Source organism: Apium graveolens, chromosome 9, assembly GCF_009905375.1.
Source record: "Apium graveolens cultivar Ventura chromosome 9, ASM990537v1, whole genome shotgun sequence".
Classification (NCBI taxonomy): domain Eukaryota; kingdom Viridiplantae; phylum Streptophyta; class Magnoliopsida; order Apiales; family Apiaceae; genus Apium; species Apium graveolens.
The window spans coordinates 80,766,054-80,780,062 of record NC_133655.1 but is presented as its reverse complement, the minus strand read 5'-3'; positions in this window follow the sequence as shown (position 1 = coordinate 80,780,062).

Genomic DNA, 14,009 nt, shown 5'->3' with positions numbered 1-14,009 from the left:
AATAATTACTTATATTGAATAATAAATTGAATTATCAGTATTTAATTGATAATAATTCAACCGTTTGTCCGAATTGAGCGAAACGAAAGCCATTTTAGTTAAAAAAATTAATTATTTTCATTAAAAATAATATGAAGACCTAATTTCTTCTAGAAATTAGTTGAATTAATTAATTACTTGATTATCAGTCAAAATGCGTGACGAGACGAGTCCGAAAAATTCCGGAAAAATCAGAAATGAGGCAAAAGGTGATCAGCGGAGCAATCAGCAAGTCGATTTTGATTCTAAAAATTATTTTAACTATAAAAAAATGATTATGTGCTTATATGCTTATGTGTATTATGTGGTTAACCGAGTCTTACTTGCTTATACGTAATGTAAGAGTCAGTCATGAGCGCATGGGTAGATAATAGGAACGAAATGAAGTCGATTCAAGATGCAATTGAAGTACAAAATCACTTAACCAGTCTATTTTGCTAACAGAAGCTAAGCCAGCAAGGCAGGTCGAGTAGGTGATAAACGAAAGTGATTTAATTGCAGTAAGTCACGCAGAAGGCAAGTTTCTCCCCTATTCTACTTTCAGAATAGTAATATCCATTTCAAATTCTTATTACGCTTGTACTCTTTTAATTCTCTTTCTCATATTCCATTTTGATTCTTGATTTATTCTTTTCATTTGAATTCATTGTTCATATACAGTTTGTCATTCACAATTATTGATATATTCTAGTGATTAGAATATATCAAAGCATACCGATTGTTCTGGTTGCTATTCCAGGGACTGGATAATACTACTTTGGGGATTAAGTTTACTTAATCCTAAGGACCGGAACAAAACCGAATCCTTGAGATAGGTCGTAGTGCCTGGGTGCCTGACGGGATCTATATAGTGATATATAGATCTGCACTGTATCTTGGCTGATGAATAGGGTATAGCTGCGAACTTGAGTCCAGTTCAGTTCGTTTGTATTCGAGAATAATGGCCTTCTTTCTATTCTCGTGAGGTTATATCTTTGCAGATATACCTGGGTTACGGATTCATTTAAATTGCTTTAACACTATTTATATTTTGTGGACTTGTTGAGCAATTTTTGGCTCACCCCTTTTGTTGTTATTCACCTTATTGTATTCAGGTAAGAAGGAATATGAAACCCATCAGGACTCGAGTGGTAAAGAAGCGGATCAAGCCTCGGGATCCTCTGATACCCAAGGTGTTGATCCCAATCCAGGAAGAAAGCTTTGAGTTGCCCGAGCAGGTGGAGTGTTGATAGATAGTATGTATGTTTGAATAAAAGATGAACTTAGTTTAAAATGAATTAAACAATGGTTTGTAATAAAAAGAGTTTGTGAGATTTTGAATGTTGGTTTGTAATAAAAGTAGTTAGTGGTTCTTGTTTTCATACTTCAACCTAAAAAGGTCCTGGTTAGTGTTAAAAGGGTTTAGTTTCATTTCTTTATTATTTATTAATAAGATTATACAGGTTTGGTGATTAGCTCGTAACCCCCATACTTATACCCCGGGTCTGGAGGGCGTTACAGTTTGGCATCAGAGCTGTAGGTTTGGTCCCTGAAAACAAGAACATTAGGATTAAGATAAGATAAGGAGATCACATAGGATAAGAATAGTCAAATAGGAAGAATAGTGTTAGGATTTAGGTCAGGTTAGAATAGGGAAGTATAAATCTTAGGATTGTCTAGTGACCTTTTCTTTTCTTTAGTATATTATCAGATGGCATCTTCTGGTTATTCTGCGTCTTCCGAGAGGACAGTCACCGGGCCAGCAGCACCAGTTATACCTCCAGTATCTGAGTATATGTTTCCTCCTCTACCACCTCCACCACCATTGCCACAGGAGCCGGTACCACCAGTACAGGGGATAGTTCATGATCCCATAGAGATGTTTGATCCTTTTGAGTTCTTTGAGCCAATGGTTCCTTTACCAGTTGAGCATCAGTTTATACCGGGTATTGAGCAGGAGTTACCACCACCACTATTGTTACCTCCTATACCAGTGCATGCCCCAGAGCCGGATGTGTTCCAGATGATTCCAGTCGAGGGGATGGGAGAGCATGATGTGGATCTACAGTTAGGTTTACCACAGCACGGTGCAGGTATTCCGAGGGTTCCTTCACAGGAGTTAGTAGGTCAGGTTGCTCAGCTGTATATGGTACCATACCATGAGTATAGAGTTATGAAGGATGATGTGGAATATTGGCGGGCATAGTATCGAGAGATCATGCATCTGTTTGATCAGAGGGACAGAGGACCGTTAGCGGCCCTACAACCGGATTACTATATGAGACAGAGATTGCAGTCGGTGTTGATGAGCGCTACTTGGGAGCTTGATGATTTGACCCATGAGGGACCACCTTCTTTCGCAGAGTTCTACCGGATATTCCGCTTGGCACAGACTTTGGTCCAGGCACTTAGAGAGGAGCTTAGGCATATTCCGCCATGGTTTGAGACAGGGACAGTTGAGATAGTGACTTTAGAGTACAGATATATAGAGGCATCATAATATAACCTAGTGAGTAGTGTGTATGCATGTATTGGTAGATTAACTTGTAGTAGGATTTTGACCTGTAGCAGTAGTATGACTTGTAGCCCCGATGATTTCCAGCAGAGCGAGACTTTTTGTATCAAGCATTTACACCTGAGGTTGGTGTCATATATATAAACTGAACTTTTCAAATTTCTTTTATTTAAATTTCAGTCTTTACAGTTTTACAGTATTTATATTCACTTCATTGTTTTACAGCTTTCCATATTATAATCCTGTTAAAAGAGAGAGAGAGAGAGAGAGAGAGAGAGAGAGAGAGAGAGAGAGAGAGAGAGAGAGAGAGAGAGAGAGAACAATCATTTTTTTTAACTGCTTACATTCCAGTTTTTATTCGGCAACTGTTTTCTTTATATAAATCAGGTTGTTAATACAGGACAAATTGTTTTCTTACCTACTGTCAATTGTTTATTAAACTGTTAAATAAATATCACCTGTTTTATTATCAGAAGAAGATGGCACCAAAAAGAAAGACTAGGGCTGAGACCTCTAACAGCAATTCCGAAGGTCAGACTAATGAGACCATGAACCAAATGTTCCATCTGATGCAACAACAGATGGTTATGATGCAGCAGCAGATGCAGCATCAACAACAGCAAATCCAACAGAAAATGTTATAACCGCCACCTCGTCCTGAGCCTCAACTACCACCAGCATTACCTGTTGTTACTTTTAAGAAGTTTCAGGCAGTTAAACCTCCAGAATTTGATGGGTCTACTGATCCTATTAAAGCCACCACCTGGTTAAAAGAAATAGAGAAAGTGTTTACACTAGTGAAGATAGGTGAGGACCAGAAGACTGATTTTGCTAGTTACTTATTGAAGGGAGAGGCAAATTTTTGGTGGGAATTCAAAAAGGCTTTACAGGGTGAAGATGTTATTGCTTGGGATAGGTTTAAAGAGTTGTTTATAGAGAAGCATTTTCCTCGCTACGTAAGGAATCAAATGCAGATAAAGTTTTTGGAATTGAAGCAGGGAAGTATGTCCGTGACAAAGTATGAAGCCAAATTTAATGAGTTGGCTAGGTTCGTCCCAGAACAGGTGGACACTGAAGAGAAACGAGTTCAGGGATTTTAAGAGGGATTACGACCGTGGATCCGTGGACATGTTGCAGTTTTTGAATTAACCACATATATCGTCGTAGTCCAGAAAGCTTTAATCATCGAAGGAGAAAGTGAAAGATCTCAACGAGACAGAGGACAGGGAAGTTTCCAAGACCGTTCCAACAGGAAGCCGGGATTTCAAGCCTGGGCAAATTTAAATTTCAAAAGGATAGGACAGGGTACACAAAAAGCAGGTAATCGTTTCCAAGCCTCCAAGCAGCAGGGAATTGTTAAGGTTCCAGTGCCGTATTGCAAAACTTGTGGACGCAAGCATACCAGCGTATGTATTAAAGCAGATGTGACATGTTTCAAATGCAAGCAGAAAGGGCACTATTCTAATGAATGTCCAACATGAAAAACAGCAGAAATCACTTGCTACCAATGCGGAAAGAAGGGCAATGGAAGCCAGTATTCCGAAAGTATTGGCATTACCTCCGCCGCCGCCAAATCAACCCAAAGCAAGGACTTTTAACATAACAATGAAAGAAGCAGTGCAGAGTCCAAGTGTGATCGCAGGTACGCTTTTGGTGAACTCCGTAGATTCAAAAGTATTAATTGATTCTGGAGCTACCCGTTCATTTATTTCTGAAGAATTTCTTGATAAGTTACATTGTGAAATCGAATGGTTGGGCGAGACGTTAATTATAAAATTAGCGAATGATGACCAAGTTCCAGTAGATCGAGTATTTCCTACGTGTGATGTAGAAATAGTTGGATATCATTTTTTTGTAGACCTAATTTCTTTTAAGCTAGGAGAATTCGATATCATTTTGGGAATGGATTGGTTAGCATGTCATAATGCTCAGATAGATTGCGCGAATAAGAAAGTCAAATTGCGAACTACGGAAAATGCAACAGTAATATTCAAGGGCGAGAAACAGCGGAAGAAATTTTTCACCGTGATGCAGACTAAACGATTGCTTCGACAAGGTTGTGAAATGTATATAGCTTATGTCTTAGATACTGAAAAAGGAAGTCCTAAAATAGAAGATATTCCAGTTGTGTGTGAATTTCCGGACGTCTTTCCAGATGAGCTTCCAGGGTTACCGCCAGATCGAGAAATCGAATTCACGATTGATCTAGCACCAGGCACAGAACCAGTTTTGAAAGCCCCATATCGAATGGCCCTAGTCAAGATAAAGGAATTATCAACGCAACTGCAAGATCTTCTAGACCGAGGCATCATATGACCTAGTGTATCCCCATGGGGTGCACCGGTGTTTTCGTGAAGAAGAAGGACGACAGCATGTGATTATGCATCGACTATCGGGAGTTGAATAAGCTCACTATCAAGAACAAGTATCCTTTACCGAGAATTGACGATTTGTTTGATCAGCTAAAAGGAGCTGCATGGTTTTCGAAGATAGATTTGTGATCAGGTTATCATCAATTGAAGATTAAAGCTGAAGATATTCCAAAGACTGCGTTTCGTACGAGATATGGACATTATGAGTTTTTGGTAATGGTATTCGGTTTGACAAATGCGCCAGCTGCATTCATGGATTTGATGAACAGGGTATTTAAGAAATATTTGGACAAATTTGTGATTGTATTCATTGATGACATCTTGATTTATTCCAAGACGGAAGAAGAGCATGCAGAATACTTGAGGATAGCTTTGGAAATTCTGAGGAAAGAGCAACTGTATGCAAAATTCTCAAAATGTGAATTCTGGTTGAGGAAAGTACAATTTCTAGGGCATATCATCAGTAAAGAAGGCATCCAAGTTGATCCAACGACAGAAGTTCGAAGTTTCTTGGGATTGGCAGGATATTATCGAAGATTTGTTAAAGATTTTGCGAAAATAGCAACGCCGTTGACCAAGTTAACTCGAAAAAAGTGAAAAGTTCGTATGGAATGATAAATGTGAAGAAAGCTTTCAAGAACTGAATAATCGGTTAGTAATCGCGCCAGTACTTGTATTGCCAGACGAGCAAGGGAATTTTGTCATTTACAGCGACGCTTCGTATCACGGGTTAGGATGTGTATTGATGCAGCACGGTAATATCATCGCATATGCTTCGAGACAACTCAAACCTCATGAACAGAAATATCCCACTTATGACCTGGAATTGGTAGCGATCGTATTTGCATTGAAACTTTGGAGACATTATCTCTACGGTGAAAAATACGAAATCTACACAGATCATAAAAGTTTGAAGTATATATTTACGTAAAAAGAATTGAACATGCGTCAACGTCGATGGCTGAAGTTGATAAAGGATTAAGATGTTACAATCAGTTATCATCCAGGGAAAGCAAATGTTGTAGCAGATGCGCTAAGCAGAAAATAAAGATTGAATTGGTTAACCTCATGCGAAGAATTAGCCAAGGAATTCGACAAATTGGAAATCGAAATTCGTATTCCCAATGAATCTGCAGAAGCTATCTACGTAATGACTTTCCAACCGGAGTTGCTAGAGAAGATTCGCTGCTGTCAAGAAGAAGTGATGGGTCAAGATGACAACCTAACGGGAGAAGAGATCACAACTCATAAAGATAATGAAGGAATTTTATGCTTTGCATTGAGAATCTGGATCCCTAATGTGGCCGAATTAGAAGAAGAAATAATGCAAGATGCGCACAGTTCGAAGTATTCTATTCATCCAGGAAGCACAAAAATGTATCGCGATCTGAAGGAAAACTTTTGGTGGCCGAACATGAAGAAGGAAATAGCAGAATGGGTAAATAAATGCTACACATGTCAACGAGTTAAAGGGGAACATCAACGTCCGAGCGGATTATTACGACCGTTAGACATTCCAGAATGGAAATGGGAACATCTAGCGATGGATTTCGTAGTAGGACTACCGAGAACTAGGGCAAATCATGATGCGATATGGGTAATTATCGACAGACTCACGAAGTCGGCACATTTTCTACCGATTAATGAAAGATTTTCGCTTGACAAGCTAGTACACATATATCTCAAGGAAATTGTGATGCGACATGGAGTTCCAATATCTATCGTGTCTGATCGAGATCCTCGTTTCAACTCAAGATTTTGGAGACAATTTCAAGAATGTCTTGGAACTGAATTAAACATGAGTACCGCTTATCATCCGCAAACCGATGGGCAAAGTGAAAGAACTATTCAAACGATTGAAGACATGCTATGAGTTTGTGCGATCGATTTCAAAGGCAGTTGGGATGAGCATTTACCTTTGGTGGAATTTTCTTATAATAACAGTTATCACGCCAGCATTGGAATGCCACCGTACGAAGCCCTATACGGGAGAAAATGCAGATCACCAATATATTGGGATGAAGTTGGGGAACGCAAGATTTTGGGTCCAGAATTAATTCAACAAATTAAAGAAAAGATTGAACTCATTCGAAAACGACTCGATGCAGCGCAAAACAGGCAACGCAAACATGCAGACCAAGCAAGGAAGGATATAGACTACCAGGAAGGAGAAAACGTATTACTCAAAATATCACCATGGAAAGGATTGACCAGATTTGGCAATAACGGTAAATTGAAGCCACGACACGTCGGACCATTTGAAATTTTGAAGAAAGTGGGAAAAGTTGCATACGAATTAGCTTTACCGCCTCATATGCAACATATTCACAATGTGTTTCACGTGTCAATGCTTAAACGATATAATCCTGATTCTAGGCATGTAATAGAGTATGAACCGATATATATCCAACCTGATTTGTCTTTTGTAGAACAGCCGGTAAGAATTTTAGATCGGGGAGAGAAAGTGTTGAGAAATAAGTCTGTATACTTAGTGCGAGTGTTGTGGAGAAATCCTATGGTTGAAGAATCAACCTGGGAACTTGAAAGTGAAATGTTGGAAAAATACCCTCATTTGTTTTCGTAGAAGATTTTGAGGACAAAATCCTATTAAGGGGGGAAGGATGTAACGACTGGGAAATTTACGTCTGTATTATATATATTTATAATAAATAAGGTATGTTAATGTGTCATTTATGTGTGATTATCTGTTAAACCCTAATTGTTATGTGTTACGTGTATTCCGTGTCATTTCTGCATTTTTAAGGTATTTTCCAGATATTTTATTTCACATTCATAGCTTTCATTTCAAACGTTTTACAACCCAAACAATGATTTTAAAGCCAGTATTTCAAATAAAATAATAGGCCTTATTTTTCATCAAACGGCTTTTTACAATCGCATTATTCAGAACATTTAGATATTTTATAAATTTTCTCGTTTTACGAAAAATGACTTTTTCGGGCCCCATTGGGTGTTAAAAACCCCCACAAAAATCACATTATTCACAATTTTTGGGAAATTTTGACATATATATTGTATATATAAATTAATTATAAATTAAATTTTAATACCCAAAAATTATGAAAATTAGGGCCAAATATTTTTATTAAATGTATAATTAGCCCCTTAATTTTATTTAGGAGTATTAATTTTGCAGCTATAAATACCCTAATTATTATTAATTTAATTAATTAAAATCTGAAAAATTCAGCAATTTTCCCCAATTTTCCAGAATTTAGGGTTTGGTGTGCTTGACTTCAATCAGAGATTTCATCGTGATTTCGACCTCCAAATCAGACATGTAAGTAGTCGTTGCAAAGCTCTTGATCTCTACTTTCGATTGGTATAATCAATTTCATGTTTTATTGCTTTGATTTTCAATTTGTATTTTTAGGGTTTATAGTCGAATTAGGCATTTTTTATTCTTAAATTGTTTGATGATTTTGATGGTTTGTATAGCTTCCCCTGAGTTTTAGGAATGATTTTGAGTATTTAATTGATTGGTATAACCCCACGAGGGTATGGTTCGATTTCGTAGTTTTACCCGAATTTTTGATTCGATTTTCTGTGATTTTGAGTAATCTGTGATTGTTGTCATGGTTGGGGATCGATTGTAAATGGTTTAAGCTTTGATTTGGTATCAGTTTTGTGAATTTCGGTTAACGTTTCGATGAGACTCGATTTTCCGGTGAAGTTCGTCGGAGAACATCGACCTTCGGCCGGAGATGGCGGAGGAGGGACGATTTGATGATGATGACACCGGGAATAGGTAGCTGTAGTTCAGGGGAATCGAATGGCGTCAAAAAAGCCGAAGAAACGATGCTCTGGGAACGTTAGGTGGAATCGTCGGAAAACTCCGCCGGTGGCCGGAGCTTTTCCCAGAATCCGGCGGGTCGACCCATGTTCTTGGGGACCCGATTGTCGACCCATCAACCCGGAAATATAAACTGGTTTCAATCCATTAAAGTCCAATTCCATTTCCTAAAAACTGTTTCTGATATTTATATTTATTATTTCTATTTTATAAAATCAGAAATTAGTTTTGTAAATTCTAAAAATATAATTAAAATTCTAAAAATTATTAATAATAATTTCTAAATTATTTTCTAAATTTAGAAATTCGAATTTAGTTATTTAATTAATTATTTAATTACTTATCTAATTATTTATCTATTTATCTATTTATTTATTATTTAGTAATTAAGTTATTAATTAATAATTAAGGATTAAAATGAGTCGAATAGTATTATTTAAAGAGTCGATAATTAGTTAAATAAAACGAGTAACTCGTATTCATACGGGTAATTGAACGATAAATTCGATTATTATTATGATTATCCGGACGATAGTTAATGATTCGTAAAGTATCGTAATAATTATTATTCATATCGGGTAATTAAATACAAATATTTAATTTAAATCGTATAAATTGTAATAATAATTGTAGTGTTTCGATAATTATGTGAAGAATACGAACAACTCGTAGAAATACGAGTAATTAATCATTTAATTGAATTTTGATTCGAAGAATAGTGTATTTATTCGATAGTTATTGTACCAGCTGATTGTATTTATTATTTATTAATCATTAAAAATGATTAATTATTTCGTTAATTAATCAAGTAACTTTCAATAAATCATAACTTATTTATTTTAACTCCAAAAATTATAGAAAAATTATTTTCGACTTTGATTTTTCTTAAATAATTATTTTAGGATTTAAAAATTTGTAATAATTACTTATATTGAATAATAAATTGAATTATCAGTGTTTAATTGATAATAATTCAACCGTTAGTCCGAATTGAGCGAAACGAAAGCCATTTTACTCAGAAAAATGAATTCTTTTCATTAAATATAATATGAAGACCTAATTTCTTCTAGAAATTAATTGACTTTATTAATTACTTGATTATCAGTCAAAATGCGTGACAAGACGAGTCCGAAAAATTTCGGAAAAACGAGAAATGAGGCAAAAGGTGATCAGCGGAGCAATCAGCAAGTCGATTTTGATTCTAAAAATTATTTTAACTATAAAAAAATGATTATGTGCTTATGTGCTTATGTGTATTATGTGGTTGACCGAGTATTACTTGCTTATATGTAATATAAGAGTCAGTCATGAGTGCATGGGTATATTATAGGAACGAAATGAAGTCGATTCAAGAGGCAATTGAAGTATAAAATGACTTAACCAGTCTATTTTGCTAACAGATGCTAAGCCAACAAGGCAGGTCGAGTAGGTGATAAACGAAAGTGATTTAATTGCAGTAAGTCGCGCAGAAGGCAAGTTTCTCCCCTATTCTACTTTCAGAATAGTAATATTCGTTTCAAATTCTTATTACGCTTGTACTCTTTTAATTCTCTTTCTCATATTCCATTTCGATTCTTGATTTATTCTTTTCATTTGAATTCATTTTTCATATACAGTTTGTCATTCACAATTATTGACATATTCTGGTGATTAGAATATATCAAAGCATATCGATTGTTCTGGTTGCTATTCCAGGGACTGGATAATACTACTTTGGGGATTAAGTTTACTTAATCCTAAGGACCCGAACAAAACCGGATCCTTGAGATAGGTCGTAGTGCCTGGGTGCCCGACGGGATCTATATAGTGAGATATAGATCTGCACTGTATCCTGGCTGATGAACAGGGTATAACTGCGAACTTGAGTCCAGTTCAGTTCGTTTGTATTCGCCAGTAATGGCCTTCTTTCTATTCTCGTGAGGTTATATCTTTGCAGATATACCTGGGTTATGAATTCATTTAAATTGCTTTAACACTATTTATATTTTATGGACTTGTTGAGCAATTTTTGGCTCACCCCTTTTGTTGTTATTCACCTTATTGTTTTCAGTTAAGAAGGAATATGAAACCCATCAGGACTCGAGTGGTAAAGAAGCGGGTCAAGCCTCGGGATCCTCTCATACCCAAGGTGTTGATCCCAATCCAGGAAGAAAGCTTTGAGTTTCCCGAGCAGGTGGAGTGTTGATAGATAGTATGTATGTTTGAATAAAAGATGAACTTAGTTTAAAATGAATTAGACAATGGTTTGTAATAAAAAGAGTTTGTGATATTTTGAATGTTGGTTTGTAAGAAAAGTAGTTAGTGGTTCTTGTTTTCATACTTCAACCTAAAAAGGTCCTGGTCAGTTTTAAAGGGGTTTAGTTTCATTTCTTTATTATTTATTAATAAGATTATACAGGTTTGGTGATTAGCTCGTAACCCCCAGACTTATACCCCGGGTCTGGAGGGCGTTACAACTTTAGTTGATCCACCTGAAGGGGTAAAACCTATAGGGTGCAAGTGGGTTTTCAAGAAGAAAACTGACATGGATGGTAAAGTACAGAACTATAAAGCGCGACTGATGGCAAAAGGTTTCAAACAAGTTTATCGTATAGACTATGATGAGACCTTTTCACCAGTTGCTATGGTCAAGTCCATCAGGATTTTACTAGCAATAGCTGATTACTACGGCTATGAGATTTGGAAAATGGATGTCAAAATCGCTTTCTTAAATAGGAGCCTTGAAGAGGATGTATACATGATATAACCTGAGGGTTTTATTGATCCCAAGTTTGCTAAGATGGTCTGTAAGTTGCTTCGATCTATTTATTGATTGAAGTAAGCCTCAAGGAGATGGAATCGTCATTTTGATGAAACAGTCAAAGAATTTGGCTTTATTCAAAATGAAGATGAACCATGTGTTTACAAGAAGGTTAGTGGGAGCCATGTGGCATTCCTAGGACTATATGTAGATGACATATTACTAATAGGGAATGACATACCTTCTCTACAGGCTGTTAAGACTTGGTTGGGAAATAGTTTCTCGATGAAGGACTTAGGTGATGCTACCTATATATTAGGGATAAAGATCTATAGAGATAGATCAAGGAAATAAATCGGCCTAAGTCAAAGTACATACGTTGACAAAGTATTGCATCATTTCGGGATGTAAGAGGCAAAAAGAGGATATGTCCCAATGTCTATGGGATATTGATCTCAAAAGACAACTATCCTAAATCATTAGATGATAAGGGCCGTATGAGCAAAGTTCCATATGCTTCGGCAATTGGATCTATAATATATGCGATGATATGTACTCGTCCTGATGTTTTGTATGCCTTAAGCATGACGAGCAGATACCAGTCTAATCCTAGTAAGGGTCACTAGACAGCTGTCAAGAATATTCTTAAGTACTTGAAAAGGACTAAAGATTCATTCTTGGTGTAGAGATGAGATGAGAAGCTGGTTGTAAAGGGTTACACTAACGCCAGTTTTCAGACAGATAGAGACGATTCAGTATCTCAGTCAGGTTTTGTGTTTTGCCTTAATAGAGGTGCTGTAAGATGGAAGAGTTCAAAGCAAGAGATAATAGCTGATTCTACAATGGAAGCTGAGTATATTGCTGCCAGTGAAGCAACCAAGGAGGCTGTTTGGATACAGAAATTTATAACGGGATATGGTGTGGTTCCATCGATCACAGATTCAGTTGATCTTTACTGTGATAATAATAGAGACATCGCGCAAGCAAAATAACCAAGGTCCCATTCCCGGGCAAAGCATATATTTAGGAGATATCACCTCCTTCGAGAGATTAATGAAAGAGGAGATATACATATATGTAAAGTGCATACTGATGATAATGTTGCAGACCCACTGACTAAGGCTTTGTCGCAGCAAAAGCACGAAGGTCACACTAGTTCGATGGGTATTAGATACATGAGTGATTGGCTCTAGTGCAAGTGGGAGATTGTTAGTGTTTGTGCCCTAGAGACAACACTATTATGTATATATTATAAAACATTTGGATTATTAAATATGATTATATGGATTATTCTTTAGTAATTTATTATATCTTTATTTTATGTGATAAGATGTTAGATTAATAAATGTCCTTAGAATATGATATGTAAATCTATACCTCTAAGTACGTGACTTAGAAATGAGATTATGAGAATAGTATTGATATTCCTAAAGGTCCCTAGTCAAGTATTATTGTAAAGGGACGATAATAAATACATTGAGACTAGTGTGTTTGTTGGTTGATGATCACATCTCATTGATCATAGGTATGGTGATACTAAAGTCAAAACACAGGCACATGTATTAAATACATGGTGTTGGATTGACCCGTTGTGAGATACTACATGTTTATAGTGTCATAAGTTAATCTCACAGTGATAATGATGTATTGGTCATTTGACCAGAAATCATTATATTTCTATACGAGAATTAATATACTTTGATACTATTGAAAGTTATCCTTGACCGGGTAATAATAAAAGTAGACATTGAGTACATTTCGAATCGTATGAGAAATATGAATGATCTATATGGGATTTAGCCTTCCTTTATTAAAGGAGTGATATTATTGGCCTCTTGATTGAGTAAGACTATAAAATGTATGGCCGCGCTCAAATACTGATTTGTTTAATAGTTTACTCATTGATCAAGGAAATAAGGATTGAACGTTAACAGAGGATGACACAATGCTTGCGTCGAGTTTGATCTATAATATAAGGCTAAAGGGATTATATTACATTGTACATTATTTACGAAAGGTTTAATTGATCACCGATTTATTTTTAATTACTTGGGTAACAATGATGTCTTACTAGATGCCGCTCATTGTTTATGATTTTAAATTAGAATTAAAATTGTTGCCAACGTAATAATAACCTAAAGGGTCGCAAAAAGAATGATAGGAGGATTATTTAATTTAAATTCAGATATAAATTAAATGTAAGTAATTCGAATTATTCGTTATTAATTAAGTGTGACTTAATTAATGAAATAAATAGGAAATTCGAATTTAATATTAAATCAGAAATTAAGTTATTGGATGATTAAATGAGACTTAATAATACAATAATTAGAATTTTGAATTTAATAATAATAACTCTAAAATTCAGTTTAGGGTTGGAGGTCCATTAACTCTTGCCTATATAATATCTCTTTCTAATAGAATTAGGGTTACACATTTTATTTGATAAAACATAAACCCTAGCAGCTTGAAGAGAGATAGAGAGAGCAATAAGGTGGCCTCAAGAACGTGCTAGTACACACCCATCCTCCGGGCGATCATTCGTGTGGA